This window comes from Choloepus didactylus, chromosome 14 (genome assembly GCF_015220235.1).
Source record: "Choloepus didactylus isolate mChoDid1 chromosome 14, mChoDid1.pri, whole genome shotgun sequence".
Lineage (NCBI taxonomy): Eukaryota > Metazoa > Chordata > Mammalia > Pilosa > Megalonychidae > Choloepus > Choloepus didactylus.
In genome coordinates this window covers 16,465,740-16,483,663 of record NC_051320.1, presented here as the reverse complement: position 1 = coordinate 16,483,663, position 17,924 = coordinate 16,465,740, and positions in this window count along the sequence as shown.

Here is a 17,924-nt window from a genome sequence, read left to right as displayed (position 1 = left end):
CCACAAGACTGCATTAAAGAATATGGTGTTTTGGGGGATGTAATACGTCCAAACCAGCACACATAATATGAATCAAATCACATCAAAGTACAGTATCACCTTCTGCCCTCCTGAGACCAGTAGAGAGGAGAGGAGGAAGCAGAGAATCACTGGCAGTAAAGGAGAGTACAGGGTTGGAGTTTCCCACCATTCCAGGTGCACGCCCAGGGAGATGCTGCCATTTGTGCAGCCAAAGGTCCTCAAAGGAAAATAGGGTCTCCTCACCCACATGGGGGAGCAGAGAGAGTACTTCTACCCTGGGGTCTCCACAGGTACCAGAGCAGCAGCATGGAGCAGGGGCATGTAGGGTACCTGGGACTGCCCTTGACAGGTCTGGAGAACACCCTTCTTACGGGTTTAGAGAACACTGATGCAGGCCATCAAGCATCCAGGCCCAGGATGCCCCACTACCAATAATCCACCAAGCTTTTGAAAGTGGGTAATTTAAAGCAGGTCACACACTTACAATCCAGTTGTGGGATTTGCATGACGGTTGAGTTACATCATCTGGCTTTATAGCTAAGACTTATGCAAGTGCAACTAATTTAGGGATGGTCAGATGAGCTCTTGACATGGGGCCCTCACCCTAAAATGATTGTAAAATGATTATTTCAAGGCCTGGTGCTCACTAGTTGGGTCTTCGTCACAGAAATCACTCCTTCTTCATAAGGTTGCCCCCTGACTCCTATCGGTCTTTCAGTTTCCACATGGACTCCTTGGGTGCTGCCAAGAGAATTCACACACAGCTTGAAGAATCCACATTTCCCTGCTAGTGTTCTTTTGTTCTCCTGTCACGAGTCACCTATGACACTGCATCTGCGATCGGGAGCTCCAGCAGGGACTGCCTCCTTTGGGCCACTGATCTCTGAGCCAGGCGCTTGAATTGAAGCTGAGCTGAGTCACTAGGTCCTCGGTCTACAGCCCATCCTTGAAGCTCTACTCCCCTTCTCCCTCTTCCACTGCCCTACTTTCCCAACTTTCCCCTTTGTCTTCCTATCCTTGTCCCCAAACTTTCCCCCAACAACTGGTAGCATTGGACAAGTCACTAGCTTCATATTCTCCAATGGTAATTTAAATGAACATTAATCATTTAAAATAGGAGGAAATTAAGAAATTAGTGTTTTGGAGAACAAAAAAAGAAAATTAAACTGCCTGGTCTGAACTCAAACCATATTATTGGGGATTTGAGGCTCTATTAATATTTGTATAGAAAACACTTTGTAGAAATAATGCAAAGAATCAAGGTTTCCAGTTGCTTTAAGAAGATGAGGAAGTCAGTGTCTGATGCTATGTTATAGTACTAGGCTGCTCTGGTCATCCTGGAAGGGCTTTGGAGTCAGACAGCACCAAAGGCTCAGATCCATGCCCATCATCGCTAGTTACTTAAGCTCTCAAAGCATTGGTTTTTTGTTTGCTTTTTAATCTGAAAATGGGATTAGAGTTTCTTCTAGATGTTTGATGATTAATGAGAAGATATATGTAAACTCTCTAACAGTGCCTAGCCCAAGGTAGGTAACCAAGCAATGTTCCTGTATCTTACCTCCTGGTTAGGATGAATTATCTCCTCAGACTCATCAGCTTCCATTTTGAAAGCCACCAATTTAATATTTCTCTCTGCCAACACTTTTTATTCCAGCACAGCCAGAGATCTTTTTTTAGTGGTAATCCGATGAATCTTCCTGTACCTGGAAAAGCAGCATAGAAGGACGTCTCCTTTAAGTTTCTTAGCTTCGGTGAAAAATTGGCTGTTGCCCTACAAAGCACTAATGAGCTTGATATCACACCAACAGCCTGAAATAATTTATAAAGGAAACCAAGTGGAAAAGGCTGTGTCTTGAAGTTTTATGCATTTTTTTGACTGCCAGTTGGAACTCTGCTATGATGTTTTGTGAAAAGTAGTTTACCGTTAAAGAAGTAGGAAGCGTTCTCATAATTATACCAAGTGTTTTTAAAGGCCCAGTTAGGTCATCACTCAAGGTCTCAACTCTTTGAAGATGACTGAACTGTGTTCCTTTGCAGCTTCCATATTGTATTGAATGGGAAAGGAGGCCTTCAGAATGTAAACAGTTCATTGTTTACAAGAAAAAAACCAAAGACCATCTGTTTCTTCAACTTTTCTGAGTTTTTTCCAAGGTCATAGAAAATTCAATTCAATCCCTCCTCATTAGTCCCTCAAGAACTGAAGAAAATGATCTTCGACAATTTATATCACAGAGTAACATCAGATAGAATTAGAAGGGGGTTGTACGATCATCTGATCAATTGTCCCCATTTTACTGATTGCAAAGCTGAGGCTCCATGAGGTGGCAGAGCCTGCCTAAGTTGACTCAGTAGGAGAGTCACGCTTGACTTCATCACTCAGCTCCGCCGAACTGCATGCATTTCCCAGCCTGCCGTCTACGTGTCTGTAACAGCATAAAATATTTATTTCCTTATCTTCTTTTAGCAATTGGAGACTTTGATTCCTTCCATTATTTCCACAAAGTTGTTTTCAATACTGACTTTCCCTGCCAGAAATTAGAGCCTCAAATTCCCAACAGTTCAGTTTGAGATCCTTTTAGACAAGCTAATTTCATTTTTTTTGTACTTCAAAACATTACTTTTTAAATTTCCTCCTGCTTTAAATGATTAATGTTCATTTCAGTTGCCATTGTGGAATCTGGAAGAGAATGATTTGTCTAATGCTACCAAGTAAGGACTGTTCTTTAGGCGTTGTCACATTGTACTGTGGGGGATTCCTAAATTGTAGTTTCTATACATCAAATACGCCAAGTATATGTCTACTAATGGGATGTTCTCTATTTGATCTATTTTGTGCTATTTAATTTTATTCATGTAAGTAAATTAAGTCAACTTGGGATTGGGTAGAGAGAGTAAACTCACTCAGAAAAGAGACACATATTACTCTAAAGGAAACTTCATTGCCCAAGTCATAGAGATTTGAAAATGAAATGCATGGTACGTCTTTGCAAAGTCACTTTTTTTTTTTTTAATTGGGGTGCTGATGTAGTTTCCAGGGCCTCAATGATCATCATTTCATTTTTTACATTTTGACGGCAAGTCAGAGAGCAATTTCATTCAGTTTCATTAGTTATTCTAGTAGGTCAATGAAAACTTGCAATCAGACGGCTATGGGATTCTAAAGCACTTTACAAATAACCACTGTTTTTGTTTGTTTGTTTTACCAAGCAGGCACAACTAATAATTGTATCTGATTAAATCTGATTTTCATTTAGGTCATTCCTTAATTGAAAATTCAGCCATTCCATAATGTCAATTACACATTTTTTCTCGGGATTAAAAAAAGACAATTGGAAATGGATGCACACATCTAGGAGATATTAGAATGATTTGGCTACTTTGGTAAATGATATCCTGGGTTTGGTCCTATTTCAGAGGTTGTATCTTTAATCCTACAAATTTATTCTTTATTCTTTAATCCTACAAATGCCTACAGCATGTAAGTAGCTTATTATCTGGCCACTACATCAAAACAAATGCTTTTGCTTTTTGGACTTTCTAAATAATTTTTTTTTTTCTTTCTGAGTTCCTTATTTCTCTTAATGACCCAATCATTCTCCCAGACACATAGAATTGAAACACTGAAGTCATGACCATCTCCTGGATAGAAAATTTTCTAGGCCTGCAGAGACTATGAGCAGGTCCCCTGGTTTTGAATCTTGGCATTGCCAATGACTAACATGAAGGATGTTAATAATATAGTAATGCTTGATGTGCACATATTGTACTAAATTTTTTTGTGGTACCTTATTTCCCATACTGTATGAATGCCATAAGTACAATGAGTATGTTTTGTTAATATATTTATATCTTACAGCATCTGGTACAATGCCATGCACATGATAAAAGATCAATTATATATGAATGAATGAGTAAATTAGTGAAAATGTAGTTGAATATCAGAATCTAAAATTTGAAACAGAAATCAAAATTTCCATTTACTCTTTTGTCAACCTCTGGGTCATCTCTCCAGGTTATCAAAAATACTCCATTTTAATGTAGTATAAAAGTCATTCTGAAATAGTGATCATATTTATGTAAGATATTTTAAAAGATCTCATTGGTAAGCTTAACTTTGGAAACTGGCAGATATGATTGCCAAAAGTAATAAAATTATAACAGGGATTTGATTACACAAAGGAAATAGTTACTTTCGTTGACAGAAATTACTAGCAGTTGAAAACAGAATTCAATTTGATCAAGAATAGAGTTTAATTTCAAAATTACATCAATGATAAAATTTGTTTATTTTGAATCTAAAAAGACATCTGCATACCTTAGAGTGTGAGTGGTTGGAAAGAAAAGCAAGTGAATAAGGGCTTATTATTCATTTATATAATTTTTTTTAATGTCACCATCTGAATGCAGTGATATCATGAAAAGTAGAAAAGATAGAAGTTAACCACAAAATGGATATACCACTCATTTTCTTAATTTTTGCAAAATATCTAAAAATTCAAATACCACTTGAATTCTGAGTAAGTAAAAACTTTTCATCTTCTTGGTTCATGTTATCATTTAAATTAATTATTTAATTCAACAAATATTTATTGATTGCTACCTATGGACAAGAGAGTATACTAGAAACTGATCATGAAAGATTTATTTCTAGTCGTGAAGGAAAAACAACTAACTTAGCAAGTAATTCTTTAGTTATAATAAGTGTGATGAAGTATACAAGCTATAAGAGTATGCAACAAGGGACATTACCAAATATGGGAGATGGGGTCAGAAGAGGGGAATGGCTTCATCAAATCTCCATTTTCTTCATTGCTTTCATTTCATTCTACAAGGAGTAATTGCCTGATTTTATATATATGTATAGGCATAGGTATAGGTATAAGTATACACATATACACATGCACACATCAATATGTACACATACAGAAAAGTAGACAATGACAAGCCCAAAGCAGTTACTGACAAAGTTAAGAAAAGATAAGCTCAGAGTCTACATGGTATTATTGGTAGACAATGAAGTTCTGATATGAGATCTAGAGAACAACAATGAGCAAACATGTATTCAGCTAAGTCATATCAATTGAACTGCTATATGCCAGGCATTGTGAGGTAGGAAAGGATAAAAGATTTTCCTCAATTTGCTCACAGGATAGCAGGAGAGAGAATACACATATGCACCAAACCAATACACATTGCTTAATGTCACTTGGGAGGTGCAGATGACCTGTTAGGCTAGTCAACCGAGCAGTGCTAGGAGTGTGGGTCTTTGGTGTGAGATACTGATTTAGGGAAAAGCAAAGGCTTTGGGGAATTACCCTTTGTTGGGGGTGCTCCACCGTAAGTGTGGAGATCACCCCACCCATGGAAAGTACAATCTGCATTTCCTATCCCAGGAGGCTCTGAACCCAAACATACGTCAATGGGCAAAGTGTCCAAGTTCTTACTCAGTACAAGTGAGAAGGACAAGATTCCACTCCTAGGTGCCCCCGACAGGTGTGCAGGGCTGATTTGTGGCTCGTGGCTCCTGTTCCCCACAGCTGCCCCTCAGGTGGTATCCACGAAGCCCGTTCCTCTAGCTGTCACTGCTGCTTTCAGCAGCGGTTTTGATCTTAGGGAATTATGTATCTTACTCAACTTACTAAACAGCCACTTGAAACAATAAGCTGCAGCATTCTAAAATTCCAATTTGAAGAAGAGTGCTTGGAATTTTCATGGTGGAGAATGATTGGACTTAGTGGCTGTATTTTGGTTTGTTTTTTGATCATCACCTAATAATCCTCATATACAACATTCTCTGTGCTTTGTGAACAGAATTTGCTGTTAAAAATAGGTTAGACGTGGGGTGAAGACCATACAAAACAAAAGTAGATAACTTCACATGGAAATTCCATTTTCTTTGATCTTTCTATTGTGTTAGGTAGCTCGTGGATTCACATTTAACCTAGAACTTAGTTTGTCTTTTATGATAAAAAATTTCTCTATTACTTTATTGTCTCATTTCCCAAGTTAGTGTGAAAATATATTTAGAAAGTATCAATCACTGGTATTTGTTCATTGCTATTTATTTGTACTTTAATAAGTCATGTGGTGTTCATTATGGTTTTTAAATTGTCTCATTTGGACTTTTTGAACAAATGTTCTTCTATCTCAAAGTATTCCAACAGTGAAGGGAAATATGATTATTTGTGTGGTTTGAATTTAGATAACTTTGTTTTAAGGGATACTGTGTTGGTTTACTTCCTCCTTCGACCAGATAACAGCATATTAGCCCCCAATTTTTTCTATATATCCATCAATCCATGCAAAGAATCTGAAATCCAATCCTAGTTAGAGTGCACGTCTTTGTTGCAAATTCTTTTTACCTGTACTAATTTTTGCAATTCAGGAAGAATTTTAAACAAAGCTCCCACATTGTAAGGTTTGGAAAATCCCCTTTATAAGATCCACATAGGAGTTACTGGAGTGTTGATTTCTGCTGGGATATGAAACTGAGATCTGATGTAGTACAAAGAATCAGCGAGGTTCTTGTTACACACACACACACACACACACACACACTTCCTATATTTACTCCAGATTTGCTGAATCAGAATCTCTAAGTGAGGTCTGGGAATTTGTGCAAAGAGTATTATGAACTCTTCATGCAGCTTCCCCTAAGGGTGACATCTTCCATGGCTGTAATACATCAAAACCAAGATATTGACATTTAACATATGGCTGTTAACTAGGCTACAGACTGTATTCAGTTTTCACCATTTTTTAAAAAAAGTAGAGCAGTTGTAAATTTCCAAAAAAAATCACATAGCTATTACAGAGTTTCCATATACTCCCTTCACACACTCAGTTTTCCCTATTATCAGTATTTTTTCATTAGTGTGTTACCTTTGTTACAATTGATGAAACATTATTAGACCATTAAGTATAGTCTATAGTTTATCCTAGGGTTCATTCTTTGTGTTGTACAGTTCTATGGGTTGTTTTTAAAATTTTTATTCTGGGAACTTACACACAACCTAAAATTTTCCATTTTATCCACTTTTAATTATACATTTCAGCAGTGTTACTTACATTCACAAGGCTGTCCAACACACTTCCATCCTTTACCAAAACTTTTCCATCACTCCAAACAGAAACTCTGGACCAAGTAAGCCTTAACGCTCGGTTCCCCACCCCTACTCAGCCCCTGGTAACCCATATTCCATTCTAATTATTTCATATAAGTGAGGTTGTCCAATATTTGTCCATCTGTGCCTGCCTTATTTCACTCAATGTGATGTCTTCAAGGTTCATCCATGTTGTAGTGTGCATCAGACTTCATTCCCTTTTCAGACTCAATAATATTCCTTTGTGTGTATAATACAACATTTTGTTTATCCATTCATCTGGTGATGGACACTTGGGTTGCTTCCACCTTTTGGCAATTGAGTTTTCACCATTTTTTAACCTGATTTCATTTGGGGTTTGTGTGTGTATGTTTCCATGCAGTTTTGGAATTTGGTATTTTTGATGAGCCCTCTAGGTGAGTTATAATCAGGCAAGGTGGATAAGCACTGATAGAGTGCAATTATTCACAAACAGAATGCAGAGGAATCACCTGGTGGCTTTTTTAAAGTACAACTTCCCAGGTTTTCATTTAGGAGGCCTGGGATTGGGCCCAGGGATTTGCATTTCAACAAACACTTTAGCTGATTCTGATGCCATTGTTCTACAAACCAAAAGTTGGGAAACTCTGATTTCCTGTATTCAGCAGGCAAAATTTGGCTGCTGTGGAGGGACAGTCGTGGGGAGGAAGCTGGCAGTAGTGACAATGGAATGTGGTTCATTATTTAAGAGAACTTGATTTCTGGGACTGGCTTTTTAAAACTGCCTATATCAAGTGATGTAATGCGGTTCACAATTTTGGTGCTCAATTTTCTCTTCTGTAAAATCAAAAGAATGGATAATTCCGTCTCTTATGTCCATCAAATCTCCAAAATCTAACTTCTTGTTTGTAATTCTCAGGTTCTCTAGATTTGACAAAATTCTAATCTATTTTCTTCCAGGGCATGATGTAAGGCTTAGACGTTTAATGAAAGTTGGTCTGATTGATGTGAAGGGACCATCTTGATTTCATAAATCTAAGGACATTATTGATTATGTTCATGTTGTTGATCTCTTTCAGTCCCCAGGAAGTGAAAGTCATCTATAAATAGAAAAAAGTAATAAATGAATTAACCATTTAACAATACCCCTATTCCACCAATATATCATGAAAATAACTTGCTTTGAGCAGGTTTTTTCCAAACAAAATGAGCTCTGGTGAATTTCTAATTCTATTAAATAGTAAATTAAATTTTATGATAAAACATCCGTTAACTTTTCAGTTCAATATACATTTTAAAAATGATTTATCTATCTTCCCATTTATTTTGTTACACTTCTCATCTAATTGTTATGAACCACATTTTGTAAGCTGTAAAATGGCATCTCAGTCATTCAGGCTGGTCAAGCAATTTAGGATGAGTTTGCTGGAAGCAGTTTTCTACATGGATAGAATTAGACCAACAGCTGGAACTGCCTCTACCACCCAGAAATGTAATAGTTTATTTATTTTTGCTTGTTTTTATTGTATCCATTCACAGCTGAAGTCATTTGGCTCAAATTAAGATATTCTACAATGAAGACCAGATCTTTCTCTATTATTTTTGCCAGAGACAATGATGAAAACACACAGTGTACACACAAAGCCACAAAATATGTAAGTCCCTAACATCTCTTTAAATCCTAGAAAAGTTGAGATGGCAGCTACCAATTTGAACCTCATGGCTGAGTTTTATATTCTCCCCAGATTTGATGCCTTTGGCCCTGTGAAGTATTCCACATCCCAACTTTGAGATTTTAAAAAGCATTTTGTCCATATTTCTGGCCTATTGAAAGGGAAAAATCACCATAGGTACGCATTACTAAAGATATGGCTTTGTCAATTTGCAGTAGTTGGGTGTAGTCGTAAATTCTTGTACTTGAATACTTTGCATTCAAAGTTATTCTTCTATTGATGAAATTTCTTCCTCTAAATATTGCATCTCCAGTCATTATACAGTCAAATATTTTATTTGCCTATTACAGCATGATAGTTTTAATACTATAAAAGGAGGGTAAGAGGAGAGCCAAGAAATTAAGGTGTCAGATTGGGAGCCAGAACACCTAGTGCTATCTCACGTCAGTCTCATTGTCTTAAGCTAGAGGCTGAATCTTTTAGTCTTAGTTTTCATATTTGCAGCTGTGGAAAAGATACAACTCTATCTGTTCTAACTATTCCATGGTTATATAATAAGATTGTACATGTAAAGGCAATTTCTAATGGCAGATTTTTAAAATTATTTTTGTCATGTTTATAATAGGTAACAGGATTAAGAATACAATGTCAAGGATATTTAAATCATTAATGTAATTTCCAGATCACCAGTATATATCTTAAAAGGTATAACTCTGTTTCGAGGATAACGTTTTGCTGAATATATGCCAAATATAATGCTTGACAAGGTGCACACAGCGGTTATGAGATTGTGTCTGAAAGAAGAGAGCAGTAACTATCTGTAAGGAGGGGGAGGGTGAACCTTTACTTTAAAAAAAGTAGTATCCTTTTTTATTTTAGAATAGTTTTAGGTTTACAGAAAAATCGAAGTTAGTACAGAGAGTTCCCATATACCCCACACTTAGCTATTATTTAAAAACTTACATGATTATGGTATATTTATCACAATGGATTAATGAATATTGATAATTATTAGCTAAAGTCCATACTTTATTCAGATTTTTTTCATTGTTGCCTAATGTTCTTTTTCTGTACGAATACATTCAGGATGCCACAGTATGTTGTCAGCATGTCTCCTTGGGTTGTGACAGTACCTCAGGTTTTCCTTGTTTTTGATAACCTTGACATTTTGAGGAGTAATGGTCAGGAATTTTGTGAGCTGTCCATCATTTGGGATTTGTCTAATGTTTTCTCATGATTAGACTGGGATTATGGGTTTTGGGCATGCAGGAAAATCGCCGTTTTCCTCACATCATATCAAGAGTGCTACCAGCGCAACTTATCACGGTTGAGGTTAACCTTGATCACCTGGCTGAGGTAGTTAGTGTTTGCCAGGTTTTTAATGACACAGTTATCCACCCCCCATCCCCCCACCCCACTGCTTTTCATACAGTGCTCTTTGGAAGGAAAGCATTACCTGCAGCCCATACTTAATGAGGGGTATGCAATAAATTATCACAAATCTTCTGCAGGAGGATTTGACCATTCTCCACATTTATTTATGTAATCAGTTATTTGTTTATATCAATATGGACTTGTGGGTACATATTTTATACTTTCAGTATGAGTCCAATATTTCCTTATTTTGTTGCTCAGATTTTTCCAGCTTTGTCTGTTGGAAGCTCTTTCAGTTGGATCCTGTGCCCCTTTGACATACTCTCCTAATTGTGTGCATCTGTGAGTGTGTGTTGACTGCTTCTTTACTTTCTGGCACTACACGCTGCTCTAGGATCATCTTGTGTATCTTGTACCCCAGATCTAGAATCAGCATTTCTCCAAGGACCCCTGGTTTCAATCTGGTGCTAAGTGTGCTCATTGCTACTGGGTTTTTGTCATTTCTAGGCCATCTTAGTTGAGAGACCAAGGAACTATATGTTTCTATACTTATCTAATCCATGTCTATACACTATCTATCAATATATAACCATCTGTTGTATTAAGCTAAACATGTGTTCATACTTACATCTCCAATATTAATCCGTTACTATATTCTAGCTTCTATTTCTTGCTATCTATAATCTCCCACTCTAACAGTGAGAAATCTGGCTCTCACCATCTACCATCGATTTTCTTAATTGTTCAGTTCCATTATACATGTGTGGTGGTTTAAGAATTGATAAACTGTACCCACATGGGAAACAACTTTATCAGCTAGAGTACAGTCTTTATGTATAGTTTCTTTTGCCTTTAGTCTTACAGACTCCACTCATTTTCAGAGTTACTTAGGTCAACTTTTCCTTCCACTCCATCTTCAATAAGGTTGTTTCATACATTTATAATAAAGTTGGATTGCTTTGTTACAATCCAAATTCCATCCTGGTAGCCCATGACGTAGCCCATGACTTCCTAAATTATTATTATTTTTTAATTTGCCTATACTCTTTGTATTGTAAAAGTTCCATGGGTTTTGACAAAGCATAAGGTAATGAATCCACTAATACATTATCATACAGATTAGTTTCATGGCCTTAAAAAATTCCTCCGTGCTTCACCTAATAGTCACATACCCCCACCTTGAAACCCTGACATTCAGTGATCTATTTATAATCTCCATAGTTTTGACTTTTCCGGAATATCATATAATTGTAATAAATAGTATGCAGCCTTTTATAGATGGGTTTCGTCCATTTAGTGGTTTGCATTTAAGATTCACCCATGTGTTTTAGTTGCTTGACAGTTCATTCCTATTTTGTTTTGTTTTGTTTTTAATCATTGAACAATGCTCCACTGTGTGTATGTACCACAGCTTGCTTAAACATTTGCCTACTGATGAACATCTCAGTTGTTTCCAGTATTTGGTGATTATGAATAAAATTAAAATAAAAATTGACGTGCAGGTTTTTATGGGGACATAAGATTTCAAGCCAGTTGGGTAAATAATCTAGTAGTGTGATTGCTGGATCTTTTGAAAAAATATGTTTATATTTGTAAGAAACAACCAAATTGGTTGTGCCATTTTGCTTTCCCACCATAAATGAGTGAGAATTCCTGTTGCTCCAGATCGTCTCCCACACTTGAAATTGCCAGTTTTAAGAATTTTACCCATTCTAACAGGTGTGTAGTGGCATCTCATTGTTGTTTTGATTTGCTTTTCCCTAGTGACAATTGATATTGAGCATTTTTTAATATGCTTATTTGCCTCTTGTGTATCTTCTTTGGTGAGGTATCTGTTCATATATTTTTCTCATTTTTAAATTGGTTTGTTTATTTTCTTGTCATTGAGATTTAAGTGTTCTTTGTACATTTTGTATTCAAGTCCTTTACCAAACACATGTTTTACAAATATTTTCTCCCAGCCCCTGACTTTGTCTTTTCATATTCTTAATATTGTATTTCATGGAGCATAAATTTTAAATTTTAGTAAAGTCCAAATTATCAATTTTCTTTTTATCAATTGTGCTTTTGGTGTTGTATCTAAAACTCATCCCCAAACCTGAGGTTACATAGATTTTTTCCTGTGTTTTCTTCCAGAAGTTCAATAGTTTTGGATTTGAGTTAATTTTTGTCAAAGATGTTAACGTCAATGTCTAGGATCATTTTTAAGTGGGTGGCTACTTGTTCTAGCATCACTTGTTGAAAAGAATATCCTTTTTGCATTCAGTTCCTTTTGTACCTTTTTCAAAGATCAGTTTACTATATTTGCATAGGTCTGTTTCTAGGGTTTCTATTTTGTTCCATTAATGTATGTATTCTTTCACAAACACCACACTGTCTTGATTACTGCAATTTTATAATCGGTCTTGAAATTGGGTAGTGTGAGTCCTCCAAATTTGTTCTTTTTCTTCAATATTCTGCTAGTTATTCTAAGTATTTTGTCTTTCAATATTTATTTTAGACTCACTTTGTTGGTATCTACAAAACAGTTTGCTGGGATTTTGATTGGGATTGCACTGAGTCTATTGATTGAATTGGGAAGAATTGATATCTTAACAATTTTGAGTTTTCCAGTCTGTGCACACAGAATATATGTATCTCCATTCATTTGGGTGTTCTTTAAACTCTTTAATCAGAGATTTGTAGTTTCCATATATAGATCATATACATATTTTGGTAGATTTACACCTAAGTATTTAATTTTGGGAGTTGCTATTGTAAAGATAGTTTTTTAAAATTTCAAATTCTGATTGTACACTGCTGGTATATATGAAAGCATTTGACTTTTTTGTATTAATCTTGAATCCTGCAAACTTGTTATACTTGCTTATTAGTTTTAGGAGTTTTTTTGTGTTTTTTTTAATATTCCTTGGGATGTTCTGTGTAGACAATCATGTCATCTGTGACTAAAGACTGTGTCTATTGACCTGCCTTCTAGCTTACTGCTCCTTTAACAGCCATGTTGAGTCTACTGATAAACCCATAAAGACAGTCTTCATTTCTGTTACAGTGATTTTAATTTCTAGCATTTCCTTTTTATTCATTCTTAGAGTTTCCATCTCTCTTCTTAAATTACCTACCTGTTCTTGCATGTTGACTACTTTTTCCATTAGATCCCTTAACATATTAATTATAGTTATTTTAAATTCCTTTTCTTAATTCCAACATTGTGTCTTATCTGAGACTGGAGCTGATGGTGGCTTTGGCTCCTCAGGCTGTGTTTTTTTGTTTGTGTGTTTGTTTTGTTTTTTTGCCTTTTGGCATATGTCCTAATTTTTTGTTAGAAGCCAGACATATTGTATTTGATAACTGGAACTAAGATACATAGACCCTTGGTGTGAGGAGCTATGTTAATTGGGCTAGGAGTTGAGCTGTGTTTAATGTTTGCTGTAGCTGTAGGTGCCGGAGACTTCAAATCCTTTAATGTCCTTGTTTTTGCCTCTCCATTTGACTTTTGGTTCTCCTAAGAACTCCTCAGAGAAGCGATATATATTCCAGCCCTTTAGCCGTATCCCATTGGCACCCCAGGTGGTATGGTGGTAAATTGTGGGGGAGGGAGAGCATGTCTTCAATCTTCTGATTAAATCTCATTCTGTTAGGGGGTGTTCTAGTTTGCTAATGCTGCAGAATGCAAAACACCAGAGATGGATAGGCTTTTATAAAATGGGGGTTTATTTCGCTACACAGTTACAGTCTTAAGGCCACAAAGCGTCCAAGGCAACACATCAGCAACTGGGCACCTTCACTGGAGGATGGCCAATGGCCTCCGGAAAACCTCTGTTAGCTGGGAAGGCAGCTGGCATCTGCTCCAAAGCTCCGGCCTCAAAACGGCTTTCTCCCAGGACGTTCCTTTCTAGCAAGCTTGCTTCTCTTCAAAACATCACTCCCAGCTGCACTCTCTTTTCTCTCTTTGAGTCAGCTCATTTATATAGCTCCACCAATCAAGGCCCACCTCGAATGGGTGGGGCCACGCCTCCATGGGAACATCCCATCAAAATTATCTCCCACAGCTGGGTGGGGCACATTCCAAGCAAATCCAACCAGCACCAAAAACGTTTGCCCCACACAAGACCACAAAGATAATGGCTTTTGGGGAACACAATACACCCAAACCGGCACAGGGGGCCTTTGTCTTGGAGCCATGGACTGCAAAATGTTTCTTCTGTGGTGCAGCTTTTTACCCCTGTCCTTATATGCTGCTTTCGTTGCAGAGTTACCATTCAGTTTCCTTGAAGCTCTAGTCTTTGTTGACTATGTTTTTCCTTGTTAGGTAAGACAGGAAAGCTAGAGGAGGCTGGGATTGGGGCAATGCCTTTCCTTCAGCCAGTATAAGACCCTGGCACTGTCCTTTCCACTGTAGAGGAGGCCTTCATATGGAGAAACCTCTGGCCATATGTTCTAGTTTTCTAAAGTTGCCATTATACAAAATACTAGAAATGTATTGACTTTTATAAAGGGGATTTATTAGATTACAAGTTTACAATTCTAGGGCCATAAATGTCTAGACTAAGGCATCAGCAAGAAGATGACTTCATTGAAGAAAGAAAGATGGCGTCCAGAACACCTCTATCAGCTGGGAAGGCACGTGGCTGGTGTCTGCTGGTCCTTTGCTCCCAGGTTGCATTTCAAAATGGCTTTCTCCAAAATGTCCCTGGGCTTCTGTCTTCACTCTTCTCTGTCAGCTCCTGTATATTCTTGCTTCTTTCTCCCAGGGCATTTCTCTCTAAGCATCTAGGGGTCCTCTATTAGCTTCTCCGGGTCAAACTCTGTGCTTTGTCTCTTAGCTTAGCGTCTCCAAAACTTCTGTCTGCATCTTCAAGTGTCTCCAAGCATCATCATCTGTGTAGGCTCTTGAGCTATCTTAAGGACTCCAGTGAACTAATCAAGACCCACCCAGAATGGGTGTGGTCACAGCTCCATAGAAATGATCTAATCAAAGTTCTTGCCCACAGTTGATTGAGTCACATCTCCATGGAAACACTTAATCAAAAGGCTCCACCTGAAAAGATTGGATTAAAAGATCATGGCTCTTCTGGGGTTCATAACAGTTTCAAACTGGCACAGCATATTTCATGGTGGTTTCTCTTCCTCTCCTTCTGCCAGAGCCACACTGGAGGCAATCTTTCTCAGATCTTCACTGTTGAGAACCTGTTGGGATTCCTGTTGGTAAAGTGCAGGAAAGTATGGGGTCTCCCCTTAGAATACAGCCCCCAGGAATTTCTCACTCATGACAGTCTACACTCAGTCTCCAGCAATTCATGAAAATCAACAAATGAGTGTTCCTGTCATCTTATGGCTCCAATGGCTTCTGCTCCAGGCAAGCGGATCTGTGGTTCTCTGGATCCTTCTGTCTTTCCAGATGGGTGGTAGTTTGCAGTGTGACCTCAATCTTCTGATGGGTCCGAGAAATTGCATCAATTTTCAATTTGTTCAGCTTTTTCTTTTTGTAAGAATTGGAGCGATGACTTCTAAGCTCTTTATATATCAGAGCTGAAACCAGAAGTCTGAATCATAGCTTTTTATTTGATATAATTTGTTACAGTTTTTTTCTACAATAAGCACATATTAATGTTATCACTAAATAAACTTTTCAATATATTACTCCTTTCTCTAGTTTGTGGGGTAGTGGGCAAGTTGAAATAAATCTGAAGCAGAAAGCTTTTAAGGACTTCATGCAAGGGCCAAGAATGAAGAAGGTTGCATTTAAATCACCAAGTTTTTAATTATTTGATTCCCTCACATATGTTTAGACAAGAATACAAATTCCGTATGTGTTTATATGTATATATACACATGTACAAATACATATACATATGTTTATACATATGCATATATACCTGAAGAGACAGGATAGCATATAGCTTTAGACTGTGGACTTTGGAGGTAGAATTATCTGGGTTCAAATCTGGCTCCACCACTTGATATCTGAGACCTTAGAAAAGTTACATTAGTCCTTATGATATGTTTGTTCAACTGTAAAAAACAATAACATATGTGGTAGTGTTAGCATAAGCAAAGCACCTAGAATACTATTATTGTTGTTGTTGTTATTGTTATTATAAATAATAAATACCAAGTAGGCCAACTCCAAGTACTAATTTCCCTAGAGAATAATAATATGATAAGAGGTACCATTTCCTGAATGCTTACCAAATACTAAAGACTATACTGGAGTCTTGACATATATTAATTCAATCTATACTACCACACTATAAAAAGTGTACTTTGAAACACCCTTTTGGACTTGGAAAAACTAAGACTCAGAAAGGATATGTTAGTTGTCTAAGGTTTCATAGCCTGGAAGTAAGAGAGAGGGATTTGATTCCAAAGCTTCTGAGTCTCAAACCAATTCTTTATCTGTTCTGTCATGTGCTTCTCAGAAACATCAGCAAATCATCGCCAATCCCAGTAAAAGATCTAGGAAGTGTCTCTAAGGTTCCAGGGGTGCATTCTGCTGGTTAATTCTAAGTCTTACTGTCAAAATTAGAACCCAACCCACTTTGACTCTTTACTAGACCACCAACTTAAATCCTTGTAAAAAGATCAGAACCAGTTTTATCTCTTTCAGGCACTTGTGTAACTGATTCCTGGATTTCCACATAATATGCTATCCATTTTCCTGACATAGCTAGCACTCACTTGTATGTCTTGGTGATAATGTAGAGATGAAGATATTGACGTCAAACTCCCTGGGCTTGGATTCTGGCTCTGTTTATTTTCTTACCTGTAATACAGGGTAACTGTGATGCCAATCTCTTAGGGTCGTTGTGAGGACTAAAGTAAGTGTTGTCAGGTCTTGTAAGTCTTGTAAAAGACTTATTATCCTCTAGCCACATGTGCCTACTGATCACTCTAAAGGGGGCTTTGTCCTTTTGGAGATGAGCTATATGAGTAAAATGCACAATAGATTGAGAAGTCAGAGTACAAAAAAATAGACTATAAAAGATCTCATTAATAAGATAATGCTTTTAATGTTGATTACTTATGAAAACAATAATATTTTGGATACAGTAGGTTAAATAAAATTTACTATTCAAATGAATTTTACTTGTTTCTGTTTATTTTTACAATGTGGCTACTTTAAAATTTTAAATTATATATGTGGCTTACATTTGTGCCTCACATTATATTTTTATTAGACAGTGCTGGTCAAGTTCCTAACAGCCACCCCAAATACATTATTATTACTTTTATTATTATTATTTTTATTAAGTTCTGTAGACAGTACATTATGTTCTTTATACCTCATTGGTTGGCTTGAAATTCAGTTATTTCAAGTGATATCTTATTAGCTGAAAGCATTTATTTAACTCCAAACTAGTGTGATACCATCTACCCCCCAGCACAAGCTGTTGTTCTTATTTAAGGAAAAAATAAACTTGTCAATCAAAAATGTTTTTTCTTATCTGCTTTCAGTATTTTCTAGAAGTTTATCAGACCATGTTAATGATCTTGTGAGACACTTGATTCCTGGTGATTGATATTATGGAAATAAGGGTGAGCCACCTAAAGCATGACATTTGGATTCTATCTTAATGACATTTCTACAGAATAGCAAGATTATTGGAGCCTGACCTGTTGTCATCAATGTGAAGCTGAGTCAGCATACTAGGGTTTCTCTGCCAAAAGTCATAAAATAGACTAATGAAACATGATAGGTTTAATTGGTAAATTGTGAAACATTGTATATATATAGGTTTAAAACATTATTTTGGAAGGAGTCCATCCACATCAA